The 22,663-nt window shown below is 44.8% G+C and overlaps 13 non-coding genes and 1 pseudogene across 13 annotated transcripts; all 14 read left to right on the forward strand.

Moving 5' to 3' along the window:
• Positions 1-378: 378 nt before the first annotated feature.
• On the forward strand, positions 379-569 carry LOC141183182 (U2 spliceosomal RNA). Its single transcript, XR_012258184.1, has one exon. It is a non-coding gene; the product is annotated as a U2 spliceosomal RNA (small nuclear RNA).
• Positions 570-1,681: 1,112 nt separating this feature from the next.
• Positions 1,682-1,872, forward strand: LOC141183209 (U2 spliceosomal RNA). The gene has a single exon (XR_012258208.1). It is a non-coding gene; the product is annotated as a U2 spliceosomal RNA (small nuclear RNA).
• A 1,115-nt stretch (positions 1,873-2,987) lies between these two features.
• LOC141183477 (U2 spliceosomal RNA) lies at positions 2,988-3,150 on the forward strand (annotated as a pseudogene).
• A 524-nt stretch (positions 3,151-3,674) lies between these two features.
• LOC141183274 (U2 spliceosomal RNA) lies at positions 3,675-3,859 on the forward strand. The gene has a single exon (XR_012258267.1). It is a non-coding gene; the product is annotated as a U2 spliceosomal RNA (small nuclear RNA).
• A 1,115-nt stretch (positions 3,860-4,974) lies between these two features.
• On the forward strand, positions 4,975-5,165 carry LOC141183702 (U2 spliceosomal RNA). The gene has a single exon (XR_012258530.1). It is a non-coding gene; the product is annotated as a U2 spliceosomal RNA (small nuclear RNA).
• A 6,801-nt stretch (positions 5,166-11,966) lies between these two features.
• LOC141183266 (U2 spliceosomal RNA) lies at positions 11,967-12,149 on the forward strand. The gene has a single exon (XR_012258260.1). It is a non-coding gene; the product is annotated as a U2 spliceosomal RNA (small nuclear RNA).
• Positions 12,150-13,264: 1,115 nt separating this feature from the next.
• Positions 13,265-13,455, forward strand: LOC141183703 (U2 spliceosomal RNA). Its single transcript, XR_012258531.1, has one exon. It is a non-coding gene; the product is annotated as a U2 spliceosomal RNA (small nuclear RNA).
• Positions 13,456-14,570: 1,115 nt separating this feature from the next.
• LOC141183705 (U2 spliceosomal RNA) lies at positions 14,571-14,761 on the forward strand. Its single transcript, XR_012258532.1, has one exon. It is a non-coding gene; the product is annotated as a U2 spliceosomal RNA (small nuclear RNA).
• A 1,115-nt stretch (positions 14,762-15,876) lies between these two features.
• LOC141183706 (U2 spliceosomal RNA) lies at positions 15,877-16,067 on the forward strand. Its single transcript, XR_012258533.1, has one exon. It is a non-coding gene; the product is annotated as a U2 spliceosomal RNA (small nuclear RNA).
• Positions 16,068-17,182: 1,115 nt separating this feature from the next.
• On the forward strand, positions 17,183-17,373 carry LOC141183707 (U2 spliceosomal RNA). The gene has a single exon (XR_012258534.1). It is a non-coding gene; the product is annotated as a U2 spliceosomal RNA (small nuclear RNA).
• Positions 17,374-18,488: 1,115 nt separating this feature from the next.
• LOC141183708 (U2 spliceosomal RNA) lies at positions 18,489-18,679 on the forward strand. The gene has a single exon (XR_012258535.1). It is a non-coding gene; the product is annotated as a U2 spliceosomal RNA (small nuclear RNA).
• Positions 18,680-19,794: 1,115 nt separating this feature from the next.
• LOC141183710 (U2 spliceosomal RNA) lies at positions 19,795-19,985 on the forward strand. The gene has a single exon (XR_012258537.1). It is a non-coding gene; the product is annotated as a U2 spliceosomal RNA (small nuclear RNA).
• Positions 19,986-21,100: 1,115 nt separating this feature from the next.
• LOC141183711 (U2 spliceosomal RNA) lies at positions 21,101-21,291 on the forward strand. The gene has a single exon (XR_012258538.1). It is a non-coding gene; the product is annotated as a U2 spliceosomal RNA (small nuclear RNA).
• A 1,115-nt stretch (positions 21,292-22,406) lies between these two features.
• LOC141183712 (U2 spliceosomal RNA) lies at positions 22,407-22,597 on the forward strand. The gene has a single exon (XR_012258539.1). It is a non-coding gene; the product is annotated as a U2 spliceosomal RNA (small nuclear RNA).
• The last annotated feature ends 66 nt before the right edge of the window (positions 22,598-22,663 follow it).

Consider the following 22,663-nt stretch of genomic DNA (forward strand, 5'->3'; position numbering starts at 1 on the left):
ACAGCAGCAGCCACCTTCAGTCTGCTGCTGGACAGCCAGCAGCAGCAGCAGCAGAAGAGGTATGTAATCAGGAGCCCTCCTGCTAAGGGTAGACAGCTGCTCGTTCCACCCCACCCCCCGCCTTAATTGGTTCTCCTCCCTTCCAACGGTGTTGAGGCGGGTGGGAACAGCAGGTGGTGAAGGTGCTGTGTTTAAAGAGGTGGAGTTATGCAGATCTAAAACGCGTGGATTGCAGCAGCAGCAAGCCGAAAAGTGCAGGCATGTAAGGGATCTAGAGGTTGACAACATGTCTTCTTAACGGGAGTCCAGGAGCTCATCTCCACAAATGGACTTTTCAGGATCCTTGGGTGGCTCCGTAGTTTGAAACCAATTCTGGTTATCGCTTCTCGGCCTTTTGGCTAAGATCAAGTGTAGTATCTGTTCTTATCAGTTTAATATCTGATACATCCCCTATCTGGGGACCATATATTAAATGGATTTTTAGAACAGGGAGATGGAAAAAGAGCTTGCTCTGTCCACTCCACGCATTGACCTGGTATTGCAGTATCTCCAGGACCGGTGCACCCCTTCTTTAATGCAGTTTCTAAAATCAGAAAGAATTGAATTCAATGTTTTTTGTTCATTTTGCTTGTTTGTCGGATTTTGGGATGGACTCTTTGGCTTTGCTTTTCTTCTCCTCATTGGATTTTTCATGTTCAAAGTTGCAGAAGCCAGATTACAAGCTCATTTTGGTTCAACTTCAGCAACTGTGCATTGCATTGCCATGTAATGTGATGCAATGCTATCTTTCTAGCTCTCCCTTTTTACTTCCTTTTGGATAAACAGACATATTAGGCAAGCATTTTGGAGCTTTCACCTAAATAACTACAGGTGGTGAGATAAGCTGCACAATATAATTGACCTTTCAGTATATTGTTGCACACACACCATCTATTTAGCAAATGCCCTTGTTATCAACAGCAGCCTTTTAAACTCACCTGAGCTAACAGGTATGTGCGCTGGTTACTCTGCTGCGCTTAAAATTTCTTTTTTGGTTTGCTACAATGCCTTTTCTGAAACGTTGTCTCCCTCTGCTGGAACACTGACTTCTTTCATTTAATGCCTGCAGACTATAAAAGAGAACCCAACCCAAAAAGTTTGGTTGATTAGTCTGTGGCATTCTGTTAAACTGTTGCTTATGGCGGTCTCTGTGAGCTTCTCAGCGACATTCAGCCAGCCAGGTATCCTGCCTGCAGCAGATGGAATGTGGCAATGGAACGCTGGCTGCGCGTGTCATAATAGGCTCTGAGCCTTTATATACCTGTGCACAGCAGCAGCCACCTTCAGTCTGCTGCTGGACAGCCAGCAGCAGCAGCAGGAGAGGTATGTAATCAGGAGCCCTCCTGCTAAGGGTAGACAGCTGCTCGTTCCACCCCACCCCCCGCCTTAATTGGTTCTCCTCCCTTCCAACGGTGTTGAGGCGGGTGGGAACAGCAGGGGGTGAAGGTGCTGTGTTTAAAGAGGTGGAGTTATGCAGATCTAAAACGCGTGGATTGCAGCAGCAGCAAGCCGAAAAGTGCAGGCATGTAAGGGATCTAGAGGTTGACAACATGTCTTCTTAACGGGAGTCCAGGAGCTCATCTCCACAAATGGACTTTTCAGGATCCTTGGGTGGCTCCGTAGTTTGAAACCAATTCTGGTTATCGCTTCTCGGCCTTTTGGCTAAGATCAAGTGTAGTATCTGTTCTTATCAGTTTAATATCTGATACGTCCCCTATCTGGGGACCATATATTAAATGGATTTTTAGAACAGGGAGATGTAAAAAGAGCTTGCTCTGTCCACTCCACGCATTGACCTGGTATTGCAGTATCTTCAGGACCGGTGCACCCCTTCTTTAATGCAGTTTCTAAAATCAGAAAGAATTGAATTCAATGTTTTTTGTTCATTTTGCTTGTTTGTCGGATTTTGGGATGGACTCTTTGGCTTTGCTTTTCTTCTCCTCATTGGATTTTTCATGTTCAAAGTTGCAGAAGCCAGATTACAAGCTCATTTTGGTTCAACTTCAGCAACTGTGCATTGCATTGCCATGTAATGTGATGCAATGCTATCTTTCTAGCTCTCCCTTTTTACTTCCTTTTGGATAAACAGACATATTAGGCAAGCATTTTGGAGCTTTCACCTAAATAACTACAGGTGGTGAGATAAGCTGCACAATATAATTGACCTTTCAGTATATTGTTGCACACACACCATCTATTTAGCAAATGCCCTTGTTATCAACAGCAGCCTTTTAAACTCACCTGAGCTAACAGGTATGTGCGCTGGTTACTCTGCTGCGCTTAAAATTTCTTTTTTGGTTTGCTACAATGCCTTTTCTGAAACGTTGTCTCCCTCTGCTGGAACACTGACTTCTTTCATTTAATGCCTGCAGACTATAAAAGAGAACCCAACCCAAAAAGTTTGGTTGATTAGTCTGTGGCATTCTGTTAAACTGTTGCTTATGGCGGTCTCTGTGAGCTTCTCAGCGACATTCAGCCAGCCAGGTATCCTGCCTGCAGTAGATGGAATGTGGCAATGGAACGCTGGCTGCGCGTGTCATAATAGGCTCTGAGCCTTTATATACCTGTGCACAGCAGCAGCCACCTTCAGTCTGCTGCTGGACAGCCAGCAGCAGCAGCAGCAGGAGAGGTATGTAATCAGGAGCCCTCCTGCTAAGGGTAGACAGCTGCTCGTTCCACCCCACCCCCCGCCTTAATTGGTTCTCCTCCCTTCCAACGGTGTTGAGGCGGGTGGGAACAGCAGGGGGTGAAGGTGCTGTGTTTAAAGAGGTGGAGTTATGCAGATCTAAAACGCGTGGATTGCAGCAGCAGCAAGCCGAAAAGTGCAGGCATGTAAGGGATCTAGAGGTTGACAACATGTCTTCTTAACGGGAGTCCAGGAGCTCATCTCCACAAATGGACTTTTCAGGATCCTTGGGTGGCTCCGTAGTTTGAAACCAATTCTGGTTATCGCTTCTCGGCCTTTTGGCTAAGATCAAGTGTAGTATCTGTTCTTATCGCTTCTCGGCCTTTTGGCTAAGATCAAGTGTAGTATCATTTGAAAAGGCAGTTTTGTCCTTGGGCTGCCCTAGTAAATTGATGCATATTACACACTGGTTTGGTGCACTTGTTAGTACGCCAGGTGGCTCATAGAGTTATCTGATGGAAAACATGGCCCTCCAGGATCGAAGTCACTAGTCTGGGTAAGTGTGAGGGCTTTGGAGCAATGTGCCCCAGGAGTAGGCGCCCTGGTGGGAGTCCAAGCTTACTGGGACTGGGAACCCCAGAAAGACTTGGCTTCGTAGCACGCCGCACCTTTGCCAATCATACTTTCTGAGCAACCCCCCCTATTCCTGGCCTCCGGGCTAGGAAGGGGAATTTTTATAAACCCGGTCGGAGGTCCGGTCAGCTTTGGGCTGAGAAACCAACACAGGCTCCAGCTCCACTAGGGTGGCAGCCTAGATGGAAGCTGGGAGCACGAAAACGGCTCTTCTCCGGCTTCGGCTAGGGAGAGCATCGGAGATCCTTGACCCTCGCTGTGGCCTTCTGGCTCGGAGGGATGGGGATGGTTTATTGGGGACCCTCTCCTCCGGGAAGGGTCCACATGAATCCTCGCCTCGTGCGCTGTTTTGGTGTGACTTCGGTCACATTTTTCAGTGCCTTGGATGCAGCTTCAATCAAAAAAAAATCTGTTCTTATCAGTTTAATATCTGATACGTCCCCTATCTGGGGACCATATATTAAATGGATTTTTAGAACAGGGAGATGGAAAAAGAGCTTGCTCTGTCCACTCCACGCATTGACCTGGTATTGCAGTATCTCCAGGACCGGTGCACCCCTTCTTTAATGCAGTTTCTAAAATCAGAAAGAATTGAATTCAATGTTTTTTGTTCATTTTGCTTGTTTGTCGGATTTTGGGATGGACTCTTTGGCTTTGCTTTTCTTCTCCTCATTGGATTTTTCATGTTCAAAGTTGCAGAAGCCAGATTACAAGCTCATTTTGGTTCAACTTCAGCAACTGTGCATTGCATTGCCATGTAATGTGATGCAATGCTATCTTTCTAGCTCTCCCTTTTTACTTCCTTTTGGATAAACAGACATATTAGGCAAGCATTTTGGAGCTTTCACCTAAATAACTACAGGTGGTGAGATAAGCTGCACAATATAATTGACCTTTCAGTATATTGTTGCACACACACCATCTATTTAGCAAATGCCCTTGTTATCAACAGCAGCCTTTTAAACTCACCTGAGCTAACAGGTATGTGCGCTGGTTACTCTGCTGCGCTTAAAATTTCTTTTTTGGTTTGCTACAATGCCTTTTCTGAAACGTTGTCTCCTTCTGCTGGAACACTGACTTCTTTCATTTAATGCCTGCAGACTATAAAAGAGAACCCAACCCAAAAAGTTTGGTTGATTAGTCTGTGGCATTCTGTTAAACTGTTGCTTATGGCGGTCTCTGTGAGCTTCTCAGCGACATTCAGCCAGCCAGGTATCCTGCCTGCAGTAGATGGAATGTGGCAATGGAACGCTGGCTGCGCGTGTCATAATAGGCTCTGAGCCTTTATATACCTGTGCACAGCAGCAGCCACCTTCAGTCTGCTGCTGGACAGCCAGCAGCAGCAGCAGCAGGAGAGGTATGTAATCAGGAGCCCTCCTGCTAAGGGTAGACAGCTGCTCGTTCCACCCCACCCCCCGCCTTAATTGGTTCTCCTCCCTTCCAACGGTGTTGAGGCGGGTGGGAACAGCAGGGGGTGAAGGTGCTGTGTTTAAAGAGGTGGAGTTATGCAGATCTAAAACGCGTGGATTGCAGCAGCAGCAAGCCGAAAAGTGCAGGCATGTAAGGGATCTAGAGGTTGACAACATGTCTTCTTAACGGGAGTCCAGGAGCTCATCTCCACAAATGGACTTTTCAGGATCCTTGGGTGGCTCCGTAGTTTGAAACCAATTCTGGTTATCGCTTCTCGGCCTTTTGGCTAAGATCAAGTGTAGTATCTGTTCTTATCAGTTTAATATCTGATACGTCCCCTATCTGGGGACCATATATTAAATGGATTTTTAGAACAGGGAGATGGAAAAAGAGCTTGCTCTGTCCACTCCACGCATTGACCTGGTATTGCAGTATCTCCAGGACCGGTGCACCCCTTCTTTAATGCAGTTTCTAAAATCAGAAAGAATTGAATTCAATGTTTTTTGTTCATTTTGCTTGTTTGTCGGATTTTGGGATGGACTCTTTGGCTTTGCTTTTCTTCTCCTCATTGGATTTTTCATGTTCAAAGTTGCAGAAGCCAGATTACAAGCTCATTTTGGTTCAACTTCAGCAACTGTGCATTGCATTGCCATGTAATGTGATGCAATGCTATCTTTCTAGCTCTCCCTTTTTACTTCCTTTTGGATAAACAGACATATTAGGCAAGCATTTTGGAGCTTTCACCTAAATAACTACAGGTGGTGAGATAAGCTGCACAATATAATTGACCTTTCAGTATATTGTTGCACACACACCATCTATTTAGCAAATGCCCTTGTTATCAACAGCAGCCTTTTAAACTCACCTGAGCTAACAGGTATGTGCGCTGGTTACTCTGCTGCGCTTAAAATTTATTTTTTGGTTTGCTACAATGCCTTTTCTGAAACGTTGTCTCCCTCTGCTGGAACACTGACTTCTTTCATTTAATGCCTGCAGACTATAAAAGAGAACCCAACCCAAAAAGTTTGGTTGATTAGTCTGTGGCATTCTGTTAAACTGTTGCTTATGGCGGTCTCTGTGAGCTTCTCAGCGACATTCAGCCAGCCAGGTATCCTGCCTGCAGTATATGGAATGTGGCAATGGAACGCTGGCTGCGCGTGTCATAATAGGCTCTGAGCCTTTATATACCTGTGCACAGCAGCAGCCACCTTCAGTCTGCTGCTGGACAGCCAGCAGCAGCAGCAGCAGGAGAGGTATGTAATCAGGAGCCCTCCTGCTAAGGGTAGACAGCTGCTCGTTCCACCCCACCCCCCGCCTTAATTGGTTCTCCTCCCTTCCTACGGTGTTGAGGCGGGTGGGAACAGCAGGGGGTGAAGGTGCTGTGTTTAAAGAGGTGGAGTTATGCAGATCTAAAACGCGTGGATTGCAGCAGCAGCAAGCTGAAAAGTGCAGGCATGTAAGGGATCTAGAGGTTGACAACATGTCTTCTTAACGGGAGTCCAGGAGCTCATCTCCACAAATGGACTTTTCAGGATCCTTGGGTGGCTCCGTAGTTTGAAACCAATTCTGGTTATCGCTTCTCGGCCTTTTGGCTAAGATCGTATGACTGTACCTTGATTGGTGCGAGTCTCCTGGAGGAATCCGGACCCTTTTGTGGAGGATTTTCTGCTTTTTCCTGTGGTATTCCATACCGACAGAATCCAAGATGTCTTTTGTGAAGAACACCATCCATTTGTCCGTGGATCCATCTGACCAGAACAAGAACAACGTGGTTTTCATTGTCCAAGACATCGTTGAAGGCAAAGCTGGAGCAAGACGTTCTGAGATCTTCAGTGTCAACGAATTTTCACGTCAAGGTAATTATGACGTTACCTTTATGGACCAGGATGTTTGCCTTAATGTCTTTGAATGGCTCCGTGGTCACTCTAGTGACCCCTGCTTGGAAGGAGTTAGATGGGAACCTTTGTTTGGTCTGCAAGAAAAGGAGGTGACTGTGACTGTCTATAACCCTTTTACAGACCCTGAGCTGCTGGAGTGCTTCCTCTCTCGCTACTGTGAATATGTGCGGAAGGGAGTGAAGCAAGTCAATTGTCTAGGAATCTTTAACTGTCAGTATAAATTCCGTATGAAATTGAAAAGGGATCCTGACAGTGTGGGGGGCTTTAGACACCCTCCATCAAATTTTTCCGTTGCAGGCCATAGAGGTTTCCTCTTTTACCCAGGCCAGCCCATGTTTTGCCGTAGATGCTTTTCTTTCGGACATACCATGGTAACATGCCTTAAAGGGCAGTGTTGCCGAAATTGCAGAAAGGAGGGGCATATGGCCAACCAGTGTCCAGAGGCCAAGTCCTGTGATGTCTGTGGGAGTAGTGATCACATGTATAAGGACTGTCCTATGAGTGCACCTAGACGTTCTGATAAAGAACAGAACTAGGAGGAGCTGGAGAGGAGGCAGATGGCAAGCGCACTGAAAGTGCTGGAAAGATTGGAGAGGGAGGAGAGAGAGGGAAGGAGGCGGGAAACTGGTAGAGCCTCTCCCTCTACGGCGCCAGAGGAGGTGTCCCTGAGACCATGTTCTTCTTCTGCTGAAGAAATGAGGAAGAAGCGGAGGGAAGAAAAGGAGTTCTGGAGGGAAGTGGCAAAGGTGGAGAAAAAGGCAGTGTCTGCGAGAATATCTAGGAAAGTGGTGGAAGCAGAGCTGCCTGAGATGATGACTTTTGGAGAGGCAATGGACGCAACAGGATGTGAAGTGCAAATCTCGGAACCCGACAGTCCTGAACACCCTTCGGGTCCTGAAAACATTGAAGATTTTTCTTCGGAGGATGATAGGGGTGCAAAGAAGAGTCGTAGGGAGGATGGTGGGGGCAGTGATGATGCAGATTTTAGTGAGCCTCAGAGGAAGATCAGAACTGCCAGAATGAGGAGTGTGGCTGGTGAAGCCAGCGGGTCGGAAACCAGCTGTTCTGTTCTGATGGCGGAGGAGGATAGTGGTGGTGCTGGATAGTGTCACCATATAATATTGTAAATGTTTTTTCTTTTTGTCCTCTTGTGAGCTTTGGTTTAGGCCAAAGGCTATTTCTTTGTGTAATTGGTGAAGGAGTAGAAGTATTATGGGATTTACCATAGTGTCCCAAAACGTAAGAGTGTTTAAAAGTAAAGTAAGAAGAGCTGCTATTTTTGAGTTTTTAGCTATGCAAAATGCATCTATTTTTTGTTTACAAGAATGTGGGGTAGTGGATGGTGTGAAAGGGGATGAATGGTCTTATGGAGCGTCTGTGTGGTCGGGGAGTGCATGTAATAAGAATGATGGTGTGGGTATTTTGGTTAAAGGAAGGGAGGTTGTTTTGAGTGATTATTTGGTTATTGAGGTGGGGAGATGTATCCTTGCTAATTTTGTATACAAGAATGTAAAGTTTTGTGTTATTAATGTTTATGCGCCAGTTGAAAAAAATGAGCGCAAAAATTTATTTGAAAAAATTTTAAGCTTTTTGTTCCAGGAAGAATACCTGTGGTAATTGTGGGTGATATGAACTGTGATGTGGGGAGAGTGAATGTGGATGTGTCTGGGAAAGCATTATTGGAGTTAGTGAATGATTTTGGGTTGTGTGATATGCAGCGCGTGTGTAACATGAAACCTTTGTTGAACACTTTCTTTTCTGAGAGTGGTAGGGTACAATCCAGATTGGATTATTGTTTTATTTCTAAAAATATGGTTTCTGTTAATTATAGGCAGGAAAACGTTCTTTTTTCAGATCATGTGTGTATGTTGTGTGAGTTGGATATAAAAGTTGATGGAGTGTTTGGGAGAGGATTGTGGAAGTTAAATGTTAAACTGTTAGAGAATGAAGATGTGAGAAAGGAGTATGAAAGGCGGTATGAAGAATGGTGTAAGCATAAAAATGAGTTCAGGAATGTTTGTGAGTGGTGGGACTGGGTGAAGAAACAAACAAAAATGTTCTTTAAAAATTTAGGATACAAGTATGCAGCAATTAAAAGAGAGAGTTTTGTTAAACTGAACGCGCGGTTGAGCGTTTTGTATAAGTTAAGGGAAGGAGGAGTTGAGGTGGAGGAGGATATTTTAGAGGTAAAAAAGGAGATTAGTGAGTTTTTGTTGGAGAGAGGGAGAAGCATAGTGTTTAGGGCAAAGATTGATAAGATGGAGCAGGATGAGAAATGTTCTCGGTTTTTCTTTAAAAAAGTTTTTGGAAAGAAACAGAGTATGAGCGTGGTGTATGGAGCAGATGGAAGTGAGGTGAGTGGAGAGGATATGTGTGAAGAGGTGGCTAAGTTTTATGAGGATCTGTATGCAGTGAAACAGAGGGATGAATGTTTGGAGAATGATGTTTTGAGTGTGTTAGAGAGTAAGTTGAGTGAAGCAGAAAGAGAGAGAGTGATGGGTGAGGTGACTGGTGATGAGGTATGGAAGGTTATGTGTAGTATGGCTTTGAATAAGACGCCGGGGGAGGATGGCCTCCCAGTAGAATTTTATCGTGTGATGTGGGGTGTGATTGGTAAGGACTTTGTGGATGTATGTAAGTATATGTGGGGAAACATGGAGGTGACTGAGAGTATGCGTGCAGGTTTGGTTGTGTTAATTCCTAAGAAAGGGGATTTGAAAAGTCTGAGGAATTGGAGGCCAATAACGTTACTTAATTGTGATTATAAAATCTATGCAAAACTTATGGCTAATAGGATGCGTGATGTGATAGAGAGTGTGATTGGGGATGAGCAGTGTTGTGCGGTACCTGGGAGGCGGATTCATGAGTGTGTGTGTATGTTAAGAGATTGTCTATGGGATTGCATGGGTCGTAAGAAGAGTGTATTTTTGTTAAGTTTGGATTTTGAAAAGGCTTATGATAGGTTGTCGCATGGTTTTTTGTTCAGAGTGTTGTTAAAAATGGGTTTTCCGGCTGATTTTGTTGGGCGAGTGAGAAGTTTGTATGCGGGTGTTTATAGCTGTGTTTTAATGAATGGGTATGTGGGTAGGAAAGTGAATGTGTTTTCGGGTGTGCGACAGGGGTGTCCTTTGTCCCCTGTAGCATTTATTTGTGCAATTGAGCCATTGTTGTGTATGCTGAGGAAAGATAAGGTAATTCGTGGTGTGCAAGTGCCGGGAGGTGGAGGAAAAGAATGGAAGGTGAGTGGTTATATGGATGACGTGTGTGTATTATGTGATTCTGAATGTTCGGTGAGGCGGGTGAAGTTGTTAGTGTCTATTTTTTGTGGTGCATCTGCGTTTAAAGTGAATTGGGAAAAGAGTGAGTGTAAGGGTTTTGGAGGCGGAAGTTTAAGTAGGGATGTAGGTGTGAATGTAGTGAATGGACCTATTAAAGTTTTGGGTGTGAAGTTTTCAGAGAGTTTGGATGGGAAAGAAAGTTGGGATGATGCGAAAGGAAAAGTTGAGCAGAAGTTGAATTTTTGGAAATTGAGGAGTTTATCCTTTTTTGGGAAGATTTTAATTGTTAAGAGTGTGGTGTTGCCAATATTTTTATATATTGCGGTAGTATTTCCACCAGGATATATGTGTATGAGAAGCTTGAATAGAATTTTATTTGTTTTTTTGTGGAACTCGAAAATGGAGAGAGCTAGGAGAGAAATTTTGGTTAAAAGAGTGGAAAAAGGTGGTTTGGGTTTTCCGAATTTGGACGTGTTTTTTGGTGTGAATATCGTTGTGTTTGTTTTGAAAGTGATTAGGGCGGATGGAAAGTTTTCATCTATGTGTAGGTATTTATTTGGAGCGTATTTGTTTCGTTTAAAGTGGCAAGAAAGGGATTTGCGATGTCCGATTGCTTTTGAGGTGCCTGTATGGTATGTGTGGGTTTATAAGTTTTTGGTGAGGTATGAACTGTGTGATGCAGATGTGAGATTGCTGGAGAATAAGAAGGCTGTGTATAGGATGATTGAATGTAGAGAGGTAGAATGTGGAATAAATATGGTTAGGGGTGGTGATGTGCAGAAGGTTTGGAAGAAAGTGCGGATGAGTGGTATGACCAACAAACAGAGTGAAGTTGTGTGGCAGTCTTTACATGGAGTATTACCTGTGAGAGAATTTCAGAGGAATAGAGGTTTGGTGAGGAGTGAAATGTGTCCAAGAAATGGCTGTGGTGGAAGGGAAAGTGTGTTGCATGTTTTTTGGAATTGCCAGTATGCTAGAGATGTGATTGGGAGAATGGGGCCTTTGTGTAAAGAATTGTGTGGTGTGAATTTGTTGTCTTTTGAGTTGTTTATGTTTGGTTTGGGAATATGTGATGGGACGAAGGAAAGAGTCTTGTGGTTGATGCTTGCATGTATAAAGGAAGTGTTATGGGATGTGAGGAATGTGTATGTGTTTAAAAGGAAGGAAATTGCTGTAAAGGATAGTGTGAAGGTGATTTTGGGGAAGATGTATGTGTGTTTCCTATGGGACAAAAAGAGGAGAGGGGAAGTGGATGCAGAGGGAATATGGAAAGTTAAAAAGTGGAGATATATTGTTAGTACTTCTTGATTTTTGTTATTGTTGTTTTGAAATATGAAATAAATATTTCCGATGATGATGGGGACAGCAAATTGCGTATTGGATTTGACGCAGCTGTTTTGATGGAATTTTCCTTTGTCTGGTTTCCATAGACTGTGGAATTTCCTCGTCTGAGGAGAAAAAAAAAAAAAAAAAAAAAAAATCTTTTGAAAAGGCAGTTTTGTCCTTGGGCTGCCCTAGTAAATTGATGCATATTACACACTGGTTTGGTGCACTTGTTAGTACGCCAGGTGGCTCATAGAGTTATCTGATGGAAAACATGGCCCTCCAGGATCGAAGTCACTAGGCTGGGTAAGTGTGAGGGCTTTGGAGCAATGTGCCCCAGGAGTAGGCGCCCTGGTGGGAGTCCAAGCTTACTGGGACTGGGAACCCCAGAAAGACTTGGCTTCGTAGCACGCCGCACCTTTGCCAATCATACTTTCTGAGCAACCCCCCCTATTCCTGGCCTACGGGCTAGGAAGGGGAATTTTTATAAACCCGGTCGGAGGTCCGGTCAGCTTTGGGCTGAGAAGCCAACACAGGCTCCAGCTCCACTAGGGTGGCAGCCTAGATGGAAGCTGGGAGCACGAAAACGGCTCTTCTCCGGCTTCGGCTAGGGAGAGCATCGGAGATCCCTGACCCTCGCTGTGGCCTTCTGGCTCGGAGGGATGGGGATGGTTTATTGGGGACCCTCTCCTCCGGGAAGGGTCCACATGAATCCTCGCCTCGTGCGCTGTTTTGGTGTGACTTCGGTCACATTTTTCAGTGCCTTGGATGCAGCTTCAATCAAAAAAATCTGTTCTTATCAGTTTAATATCTGATACGTCCCCTATCTGGGGACCATATATTAAATGGATTTTTAGAACAGGGAGATGGAAAAAGAGCTTGCTCTGTCCACTCCACGCATTGACCTGGTATTGCAGTATCTCCAGGACCGGTGCACCCCTTCTTTAATGCAGTTTCTAAAATCAGAAAGAATTGAATTCAATGTTTTTTGTTCATTTTGCTTGTTTGTCGGATTTTGGGATGGACTCTTTGGCTTTGCTTTTCTTCTCCTCATTGGATTTTTCATGTTCAAAGTTGCAGAAGCCAGATTACAAGCTCATTTTGGTTCAACTTCAGCAACTGTGCATTGCATTGCCATGTAATGTGATGCAATGCTATCTTTCTAGCTCTCCCTTTTTACTTCCTTTTGGATAAACAGACATATTAGGCAAGCATTTTGGAGCTTTCACCTAAATAACTACAGGTGGTGAGATAAGCTGCACAATATAATTGACCTTTCAGTATATTGTTGCACACACACCATCTATTTAGCAAATGCCCTTGTTATCAACAGCAGCCTTTTAAACTCACCTGAGCTAACAGGTATGTGCGCTGGTTACTCTGCTGCGCTTAAAATTTCTTTTTTGGTTTGCTACAATGCCTTTTCTGAAACGTTGTCTCCTTCTGCTGGAACACTGACTTCTTTCATTTAATGCCTGCAGACTATAAAAGAGAACCCAACCCAAAAAGTTTGGTTGATTAGTCTGTGGCATTCTGTTAAACTGTTGCTTATGGCGGTCTCTGTGAGCTTCTCAGCGACATTCAGCCAGCCAGGTATCCTGCCTGCAGTAGATGGAATGTGGCAATGGAACGCTGGCTGCGCGTGTCATAATAGGCTCTGAGCCTTTATATACCTGTGCACAGCAGCAGCCACCTTCAGTCTGCTGCTGGACAGCCAGCAGCAGCAGCAGCAGGAGAGGTATGTAATCAGGAGCCCTCCTGCTAAGGGTAGACAGCTGCTCGTTCCACCCCACCCCCCGCCTTAATTGGTTCTCCTCCCTTCCAACGGTGTTGAGGCGGGTGGGAACAGCAGGGGGTGAAGGTGCTGTGTTTAAAGAGGTGGAGTTATGCAGATCTAAAACGCGTGGATTGCAGCAGCAGCAAGCCGAAAAGTGCAGGCATGTAAGGGATCTAGAGGTTGACAACATGTCTTCTTAACGGGAGTCCAGGAGCTCATCTCCACAAATGGACTTTTCAGGATCCTTGGGTGGCTCCGTAGTTTGAAACCAATTCTGGTTATCGCTTCTCGGCCTTTTGGCTAAGATCAAGTGTAGTATCTGTTCTTATCAGTTTAATATCTGATACGTCCCCTATCTGGGGACCATATATTAAATGGATTTTTAGAACAGGGAGATGGAAAAAGAGCTTGCTCTGTCCACTCCACGCATTGACCTGGTATTGCAGTATCTCCAGGACCGGTGCACCCCTTCTTTAATGCAGTTTCTAAAATCAGAAAGAATTGAATTCAATGTTTTTTGTTCATTTTGCTTGTTTGTCGGATTTTGGGATGGACTCTTTGGCTTTGCTTTTCTTCTCCTCATTGGATTTTTCATGTTCAAAGTTGCAGAAGCCAGATTACAAGCTCATTTTGGTTCAACTTCAGCAACTGTGCATTGCATTGCCATGTAATGTGATGCAATGCTATCTTTCTAGCTCTCCCTTTTTACTTCCTTTTGGATAAACAGACATATTAGGCAAGCATTTTGGAGCTTTCACCTAAATAACTACAGGTGGTGAGATAAGCTGCACAATATAATTGACCTTTCAGTATATTGTTGCACACACACCATCTATTTAGCAAATGCCCTTGTTATCAACAGCAGCCTTTTAAACTCACCTGAGCTAACAGGTATGTGCGCTGGTTACTCTGCTGCGCTTAAAATTTCTTTTTTGGTTTGCTACAATGCCTTTTCTGAAACGTTGTCTCCTTCTGCTGGAACACTGACTTCTTTCATTTAATGCCTGCAGACTATAAAAGAGAACCCAACCCAAAAAGTTTGGTTGATTAGTCTGTGGCATTCTGTTAAACTGTTGCTTATGGCGGTCTCTGTGAGCTTCTCAGCGACATTCAGCCAGCCAGGTATCCTGCCTGCAGTAGATGGAATGTGGCAATGGAACGCTGGCTGCGCGTGTCATAATAGGCTCTGAGCCTTTATATACCTGTGCACAGCAGCAGCCACCTTCAGTCTGCTGCTGGACAGCCAGCAGCAGCAGCAGCAGGAGAGGTATGTAATCAGGAGCCCTCCTGCTAAGGGTAGACAGCTGCTCGTTCCACCCCACCCCCCGCCTTAATTGGTTCTCCTCCCTTCCAACGGTGTTGAGGCGGGTGGGAACAGCAGGGGGTGAAGGTGCTGTGTTTAAAGAGGTGGAGTTATGCAGATCTAAAACGCGTGGATTGCAGCAGCAGCAAGCCGAAAAGTGCAGGCATGTAAGGGATCTAGAGGTTGACAACATGTCTTCTTAACGGGAGTCCAGGAGCTCATCTCCACAAATGGACTTTTCAGGATCCTTGGGTGGCTCCGTAGTTTGAAACCAATTCTGGTTATCGCTTCTCGGCCTTTTGGCTAAGATCAAGTGTAGTATCTGTTCTTATCAGTTTAATATCTGATACGTCCCCTATCTGGGGACCATATATTAAATGGATTTTTAGAACAGGGAGATGGAAAAAGAGCTTGCTCTGTCCACTCCACGCATTGACCTGGTATTGCAGTATCTCCAGGACCGGTGCACCCCTTCTTTAATGCAGTTTCTAAAATCAGAAAAAATTGAATTCAATGTTTTTTGTTCATTTTGCTTGTTTGTCGGATTTTGGGATGGACTCTTTGGCTTTGCTTTTCTTCTCCTCATTGGATTTTTCATGTTCAAAGTTGCAGAAGCCAGATTACAAGCTCATTTTGGTTCAACTTCAGCAACTGTGCATTGCATTGCCATGTAATGTGATGCAATGCTATCTTTCTAGCTCTCCCTTTTTACTTCCTTTTGGATAAACAGACATATTAGGCAAGCATTTTGGAGCTTTCACCTAAATAACTACAGGTGGTGAGATAAGCTGCACAATATAATTGACCTTTCAGTATATTGTTGCACACACACCATCTATTTAGCAAATGCCCTTGTTATCAACAGCAGCCTTTTAAACTCACCTGAGCTAACAGGTATGTGCGCTGGTTACTCTGCTGCGCTTAAAATTTCTTTTTTGGTTTGCTACAATGCCTTTTCTGAAACGTTGTCTCCTTCTGCTGGAACACTGACTTCTTTCATTTAATGCCTGCAGACTATAAAAGAGAACCCAACCCAAAAAGTTTGGTTGATTAGTCTGTGGCATTCTGTTAAACTGTTGCTTATGGCGGTCTCTGTGAGCTTCTCAGCGACATTCAGCCAGCCAGGTATCCTGCCTGCAGTAGATGGAATGTGGCAATGGAACGCTGGCTGCGCGTGTCATAATAGGCTCTGAGCCTTTATATACCTGTGCACAGCAGCAGCCACCTTCAGTCTGCTGCTGGACAGCCAGCAGCAGCAGCAGCAGGAGAGGTATGTAATCAGGAGCCCTCCTGCTAAGGGTAGACAGCTGCTCGTTCCACCCCACCCCCCGCCTTAATTGGTTCTCCTCCCTTCCAACGGTGTTGAGGCGGGTGGGAACAGCAGGGGGTGAAGGTGCTGTGTTTAAAGAGGTGGAGTTATGCAGATCTAAAACGCGTGGATTGCAGCAGCAGCAAGCCGAAAAGTGCAGGCATGTAAGGGATCTAGAGGTTGACAACATGTCTTCTTAACGGGAGTCCAGGAGCTCATCTCCACAAATGGACTTTTCAGGATCCTTGGGTGGCTCCGTAGTTTGAAACCAATTCTGGTTATCGCTTCTCGGCCTTTTGGCTAAGATCAAGTGTAGTATCTGTTCTTATCAGTTTAATATCTGATACGTCCCCTATCTGGGGACCATATATTAAATGGATTTTTAGAACAGGGAGATGGAAAAAGAGCTTGCTCTGTCCACTCCACGCATTGACCTGGTATTGCAGTATCTCCAGGACCGGTGCACCCCTTCTTTAATGCAGTTTCTAAAATCAGAAAGAATTGAATTCAATGTTTTTTGTTCATTTTGCTTGTTTGTCGGATTTTGGGATGGACTCTTTGGCTTTGCTTTTCTTCTCCTCATTGGATTTTTCATGTTCAAAGTTGCAGAAGCCAGATTACAAGCTCATTTTGGTTCAACTTCAGCAACTGTGCATTGCATTGCCATGTAATGTGATGCAATGCTATCTTTCTAGCTCTCCCTTTTTACTTCCTTTTGGATAAACAGACATATTAGGCAAGCATTTTGGAGCTTTCACCTAAATAACTACAGGTGGTGAGATAAGCTGCACAATATAATTGACCTTTCAGTATATTGTTGCACACACACCATCTATTTAGCAAATGCCCTTGTTATCAACAGCAGCCTTTTAAACTCACCTGAGCTAACAGGTATGTGCGCTGGTTACTCTGCTGCGCTTAAAATTTCTTTTTTGGTTTGCTACAATGCCTTTTCTGAAACGTTGTCTCCTTCTGCTGGAACACTGACTTCTTTCATTTAATGCCTGCAGACTATAAAAGAGAACCCAACCCAAAAAGTTTGGTTGATTAGTCTGTGGCATTCTGTTAAACTGTTGCTTATGGCGGTCTCTGTGAGCTTCTCAGCGACATTCAGCCAGCCAGGTATCCTGCCTGCAGTAGATGGAATGTGGCAATGGAACGCTGGCTGCGCGTGTCATAATAGGCTCTGAGCCTTTATATACCTGTGCACAGCAGCAGCCACCTTCAGTCTGCTGCTGGACAGCCAGCAGCAGCAGCAGCAGGAGAGGTATGTAATCAGGAGCCCTCCTGCTAAGGGTAGACAGCTGCTCGTTCCACCCCACCCCCCGCCTTAATTGGTTCTCCTCCCTTCCAACGGTGTTGAGGCGGGTGGGAACAGCAAGGGGTGAAGGTGCTGTGTTTAAAGAGGTGGAGTTATGCAGATCTAAAACGCGTGGATTGCAGCAGCAGCAAGCCGAAAAGTGCAGGCATGTAAGGGATCTAGAGGTTGACAACATGTCTTCTTAACGGGAGTCCAGGAGCTCATCTCCACAAATGGACTTTTCAGGATCCTTGGGTGGCTCCGTAGTTTGAAACCAATTCTGGTTATCGCTTCTCGGCCTTTTGGCTAAGATCAAGTGTAGTATCTGTTCTTATCAGTTTAATATCTGATACGTCCCCTATCTGGGGACCATATATTAAATGGATTTTTAGAACAGGGAGATGGAAAAAGAGCTTGCTCTGTCCACTCCACGCATTGACCTGGTATTGCAGTATCTCCAGGACCGGTGCACCCCTTCTTTAATGCAGTTTCTAAAATCAGAAAGAATTGAATTCAATGTTTTTTGTTCATTTTGCTTGTTTGTCGGATTTTGGGATGGACTCTTTGGCTTTGCTTTTCTTCTCCTCATTGGATTTTTCATGTTCAAAGTTGCAGAAGCCAGATTACAAGCTCATTTTGGTTCAACTTCAGCAACTGTGCATTGCATTGCCATGTAATGTGATGCAATGCTATCTTTCTAGCTCTCCCTTTTTACTTCCTTTTGGATAAACAGACATATTAGGCAAGCATTTTGGAGCTTTCACCTAAATAACTACAGGTGGTGAGATAAGCTGCACAATATAATTGACCTTTCAGTATATTGTTGCACACACACCATCTATTTAGCAAATGCCCTTGTTATCAACAGCAGCCTTTTAAACTCACCTGAGCTAACAGGTATGTGCGCTGGTTACTCTGCTGCGCTTAAAATTTCTTTTTTGGTTTGCTACAATGCCTTTTCTGAAACGTTGTCTCCTTCTGCTGGAACACTGACTTCTTTCATTTAATGCCTGCAGACTATAAAAGAGAACCCAACCCAAAAAGTTTGGTTGATTAGTCTGTGGCATTCTGTTAAACTGTTGCTTATGGCGGTCTCTGTGAGCTTCTCAGCGACATTCAGCCAGCCAGGTATCCTGCCTGCAGTAGATGGAATGTGGCAATGGAACGCTGGCTGCGCGTGTCATAATAGGCTCTGAGCCTTTATATACCTGTGCACAGCAGCAGCCACCTTCAGTCTGCTGCTGGACAGCCAGCAGCAGCAGCAGCAGGAGAGGTATGTAATCAGGAGCCCTCCTGCTAAGGGTAGACAGCTGCTCGTTCCACCCCACCCCCCGCCTTAATTGGTTCTCCTCCCTTCCAACGGTGTTGAGGCGGGTGGGAACAGCAGGGGGTGAAGGTGCTGTGTTTAAAGAGGTGGAGTTATGCAGATCTAAAACGCGTGGATTGCAGCAGCAGCAAGCCGAAAAGTGCAGGCATGTAAGGGATCTAGAGGTTGACAACATGTCTTCTTAACGGGAGTCCAGGAGCTCATCTCCACAAATGGACTTTTCAGGATCCTTGGGTGGCTCCGTAGTTTGAAACCAATTCTGGTTATCGCTTCTCGGCCTTTTGGCTAAGATCAAGTGTAGTATCTGTTCTTATCAGTTTAATATCTGATACGTCCCCTATCTGGGGACCATATATTAAATGGATTTTTAGAACAGGGAGATGGAAAAAGAGCTTGCTCTGTCCACTCCACGCATTGACCTGGTATTGCAGTATCTCCAGGACCGGTGCACCCCTTCTTTAATGCAGTTTCTAAAATCAGAAAGAATTGAATTCAATGTTTTTTGTTCATTTTGCTTGTTTGTCGGATTTTGGGATGGACTCTTTGGCTTTGCTTTTCTTCTCCTCATTGGATTTTTCATGTTCAAAGTTGCAGAAGCCAGATTACAAGCTCATTTTGGTTCAACTTCAGCAACTGTGCATTGCATTGCCATGTAATGTGATGCAATGCTATCTTTCTAGCTCTCCCTTTTTACTTCCTTTTGGATAAACAGACATATTAGGCAAGCATTTTGGAGCTTTCACCTAAATAACTACAGGTGGTGAGATAAGCTGCACAATATAATTGACCTTTCAGTATATTGTTGCACACACACCATCTATTTAGCAAATGCCCTTGTTATCAACAGCAGCCTTTTAAACTCACCTGAGCTAACAGGTATGTGCGCTGGTTACTCTGCTGCGCTTAAAATTTCTTTTTTGGTTTGCTACAATGCCTTTTCTGAAACGTTGTCTCCTTCTGCTGGAACACTGACTTCTTTCATTTAATGCCTGCAGACTATAAAAGAGAACCCAACCCAAAAAGTTTGGTTGATTAGTCTGTGGCATTCTGTTAAACTGTTGCTTATGGCGGTCTCTGTGAGCTTCTCAGCGACATTCAGCCAGCCAGGTATCCTGCCTGCAGTAGATGGAATGTGGCAATGGAACGCTGGCTGCGCGTGTCATAATAGGCTCTGAGCCTTTATATACCTGTGCACAGCAGCAGCCACCTTCAGTCTGCTGCTGGACAGCCAGCAGCAGCAGCAGCAGGAGAGGTATGTAATCAGGAGCCCTCCTGCTAAGGGTAGACAGCTGCTCGTTCCACCCCACCCCCCGCCTTAATTGGTTCTCCTCCCTTCCAACGGTGTTGAGGCGGGTGGGAACAGCAGGGGGTGAAGGTGCTGTGTTTAAAGAGGTGGAGTTATGCAGATCTAAAACGCGTGGATTGCAGCAGCAGCAAGCCGAAAAGTGCAGGCATGTAAGGGATCTAGAGGTTGACAACATGTCTTCTTAACGGGAGTCCAGGAGCTCATCTCCACAAATGGACTTTTCAGGATCCTTGGGTGGCTCCGTAGTTTGAAACCAATTCTGGTTATCGCTTCTCGGCCTTTTGGCTAAGATCAAGTGTAGTATCTGTTCTTATCAGTTTAATATCTGATACGTCCCCTATCTGGGGACCATATATTAAATGGATTTTTAGAACAGGGAGATGGAAAAAGAGCTTGCTCTGTCCACTCCACGCATTGACCTGGTATTGCAGTATCTCCAGGACCGGTGCACCCCTTCTTTAATGCAGTTTCTAAAATCAGAAAGAATTGAATTCAATGTTTTTTGTTCATTTTGCTTGTTTGTCGGATTTTGGGATGGACTCTTTGGCTTTGCTTTTCTTCTCCTCATTGGATTTTTCATGTTCAAAGTTGCAGAAGCCAGATTACAAGCTCATTTTGGTTCAACTTCAGCAACTGTGCATTGCATTGCCATGTAATGTGATGCAATGCTATCTTTCTAGCTCTCCCTTTTTACTTCCTTTTGGATAAACAGACATATTAGGCAAGCATTTTGGAGCTTTCACCTAAATAACTACAGGTGGTGAGATAAGCTGCACAATATAATTGACCTTTCAGTATATTGTTGCACACACACCATCTATTTAGCAAATGCCCTTGTTATCAACAGCAGCCTTTTAAACTCACCTGAGCTAACAGGTATGTGCGCTGGTTACTCTGCTGCGCTTAAAATTTCTTTTTTGGTTTGCTACAATGCCTTTTCTGAAACGTTGTCTCCTTCTGCTGGAACACTGACTTCTTTCATTTAATGCCTGCAGACTATAAAAGAGAACCCAACCCAAAAAGTTTGGTTGATTAGTCTGTGGCATTCTGTTAAACTGTTGCTTATGGCGGTCTCTGTGAGCTTCTCAGCGACATTCAGCCAGCCAGGTATCCTGCCTGCAGTAGATGGAATGTGGCAATGGAACGCTGGCTGCGCGTGTCATAATAGGCTCTGAGCCTTTATATACCTGTGCACAGCAGCAGCCACCTTCAGTCTGCTGCTGGACAGCCAGCAGCAGCAGCAGCAGGAGAGGTATGTAATCAGGAGCCCTCCTGCTAAGGGTAGACAGCTGCTCGTTCCACCCCACCCCCCGCCTTAATTGGTTCTCCTCCCTTCCAACGGTGTTGAGGCGGGTGGGAACAGCAAGGGGTGAAGGTGCTGTGTTTAAAGAGGTGGAGTTATGCAGATCTAAAACGCGTGGATTGCAGCAGCAGCAAGCCGAAAAGTGCAGGCATGTAAGGGATCTAGAGGTTGACAACATGTCTTCTTAACGGGAGTCCAGGAGCTCATCTCCACAAATGGACTTTTCAGGATCCTTGGGTGGCTCCGTAGTTTGAAACCAATTCTGGTTATCGCTTCTCGGCCTTTTGGCTAAGATCAAGTGTAGTATCTGTTCTTATCAGTTTAATATCTGATACGTCCCCTATCTGGGGACCATATATTAAATGGATTTTTAGAACAGGGAGATGGAAAAAGAGCTTGCTCTGTCCACTCCACGCATTGACCTGGTATTGCAGTATCTCCAGGACCGGTGCACCCCTTCTTTAATGCAGTTTCTAAAATCAGAAAGAATTGAATTCAATGTTTTTTGTTCATTTTGCTTGTTTGTCGGATTTTGGGATGGACTCTTTGGCTTTGCTTTTCTTCTCCTCATTGGATTTTTCATGTTCAAAGTTGCAGAAGCCAGATTACAAGCTCATTTTGGTTCAACTTCAGCAACTGTGCATTGCATTGCCATGTAATGTGATGCAATGCTATCTTTCTAGCTCTCCCTTTTTACTTCCTTTTGGATAAACAGACATATTAGGCAAGCATTTTGGAGCTTTCACCTAAATAACTACAGGTGGTGAGATAAGCTGCACAATATAATTTACCTTTCAGTATATTGTTGCACACACACCATCTATTTAGCAAATGCCCTTGTTATCAACAGCAGCCTTTTAAACTCACCTGAGCTAACAGGTATGTGTGCTGGTTACTCTGCTGCGCTTAAAATTTCTTTTTTGGTTTGCTACAATGCCTTTTCTGAAACGTTGTCTCCTTCTGCTGGAACACTGACTTCTTTCATTTAATGCCTGCAGACTATAAAAGAGAACCCAACCCAAAAAGTTTGGTTGATTAGTCTGTGGCATTCTGTTAAACTGTTGCTTATGGCGGTCTCTGTGAGCTTCTCAGCGACATTCAGCCAGCCAGGTATCCTGCCTGCAGTAGATGGAATGTGGCAATGGAACGCTGGCTGCGCGTGTCATAATAGGCTCTGAGCCTTTATATACCTGTGCACAGCAGCAGCCACCTTCAGTCTGCTGCTGGACAGCCAGCAGCAGCAGCAGCAGGAGAGGTATGTAATCAGGAGCCCTCCTGCTAAGGGTAGACAGCTGCTCGTTCCACCCCACCCCCCGCCTTAATTGGTTCTCCTCCCTTCCAACGGTGTTGAGGCGGGTGGGAACAGCAGGGGGTGAAGGTGCTGTGTTTAAAGAGGTGGAGTTATGCAGATCTAAAACGCGTGGATTGCAGCAGCAGCAAGCCGAAAAGTGCAGGCATGTAAGGGATCTAGAGGTTGACAACATGTCTTCTTAACGGGAGTCCAGGAGCTCATCTCCACAAATGGACTTTTCAGGATCCTTGGGTGGCTCCGTAGTTTGAAACCAATTCTGGTTATCGCTTCTCGGCCTTTTGGCTAAGATCAAGTGTAGTATCTGTTCTTATCAGTTTAATATCTGATACGTCCCCTATCTGGGGACCATATATTAAATGGATTTTTAGAACAGGGAGATGGAAAAAGAGCTTGCTCTGTCCACTCCACGCATTGACCTGGTATTGCAGTATCTCCAGGACCGGTGCACCCCTTCTTTAATGCAGTTTCTAAAATCAGAAAGAATTGAATTCAATGTTTTTTGTTCATTTTGCTTGTTTG

The sequence above is a fragment of the Phyllobates terribilis genome, unplaced genomic scaffold (genome assembly GCF_046119375.1).
Source record: "Phyllobates terribilis strain yellow unplaced genomic scaffold, ASM4611937v1 Scaffold_38__1_contigs__length_12584779, whole genome shotgun sequence".
Classification (NCBI taxonomy): Eukaryota; Metazoa; Chordata; class Amphibia; order Anura; family Dendrobatidae; genus Phyllobates; species Phyllobates terribilis.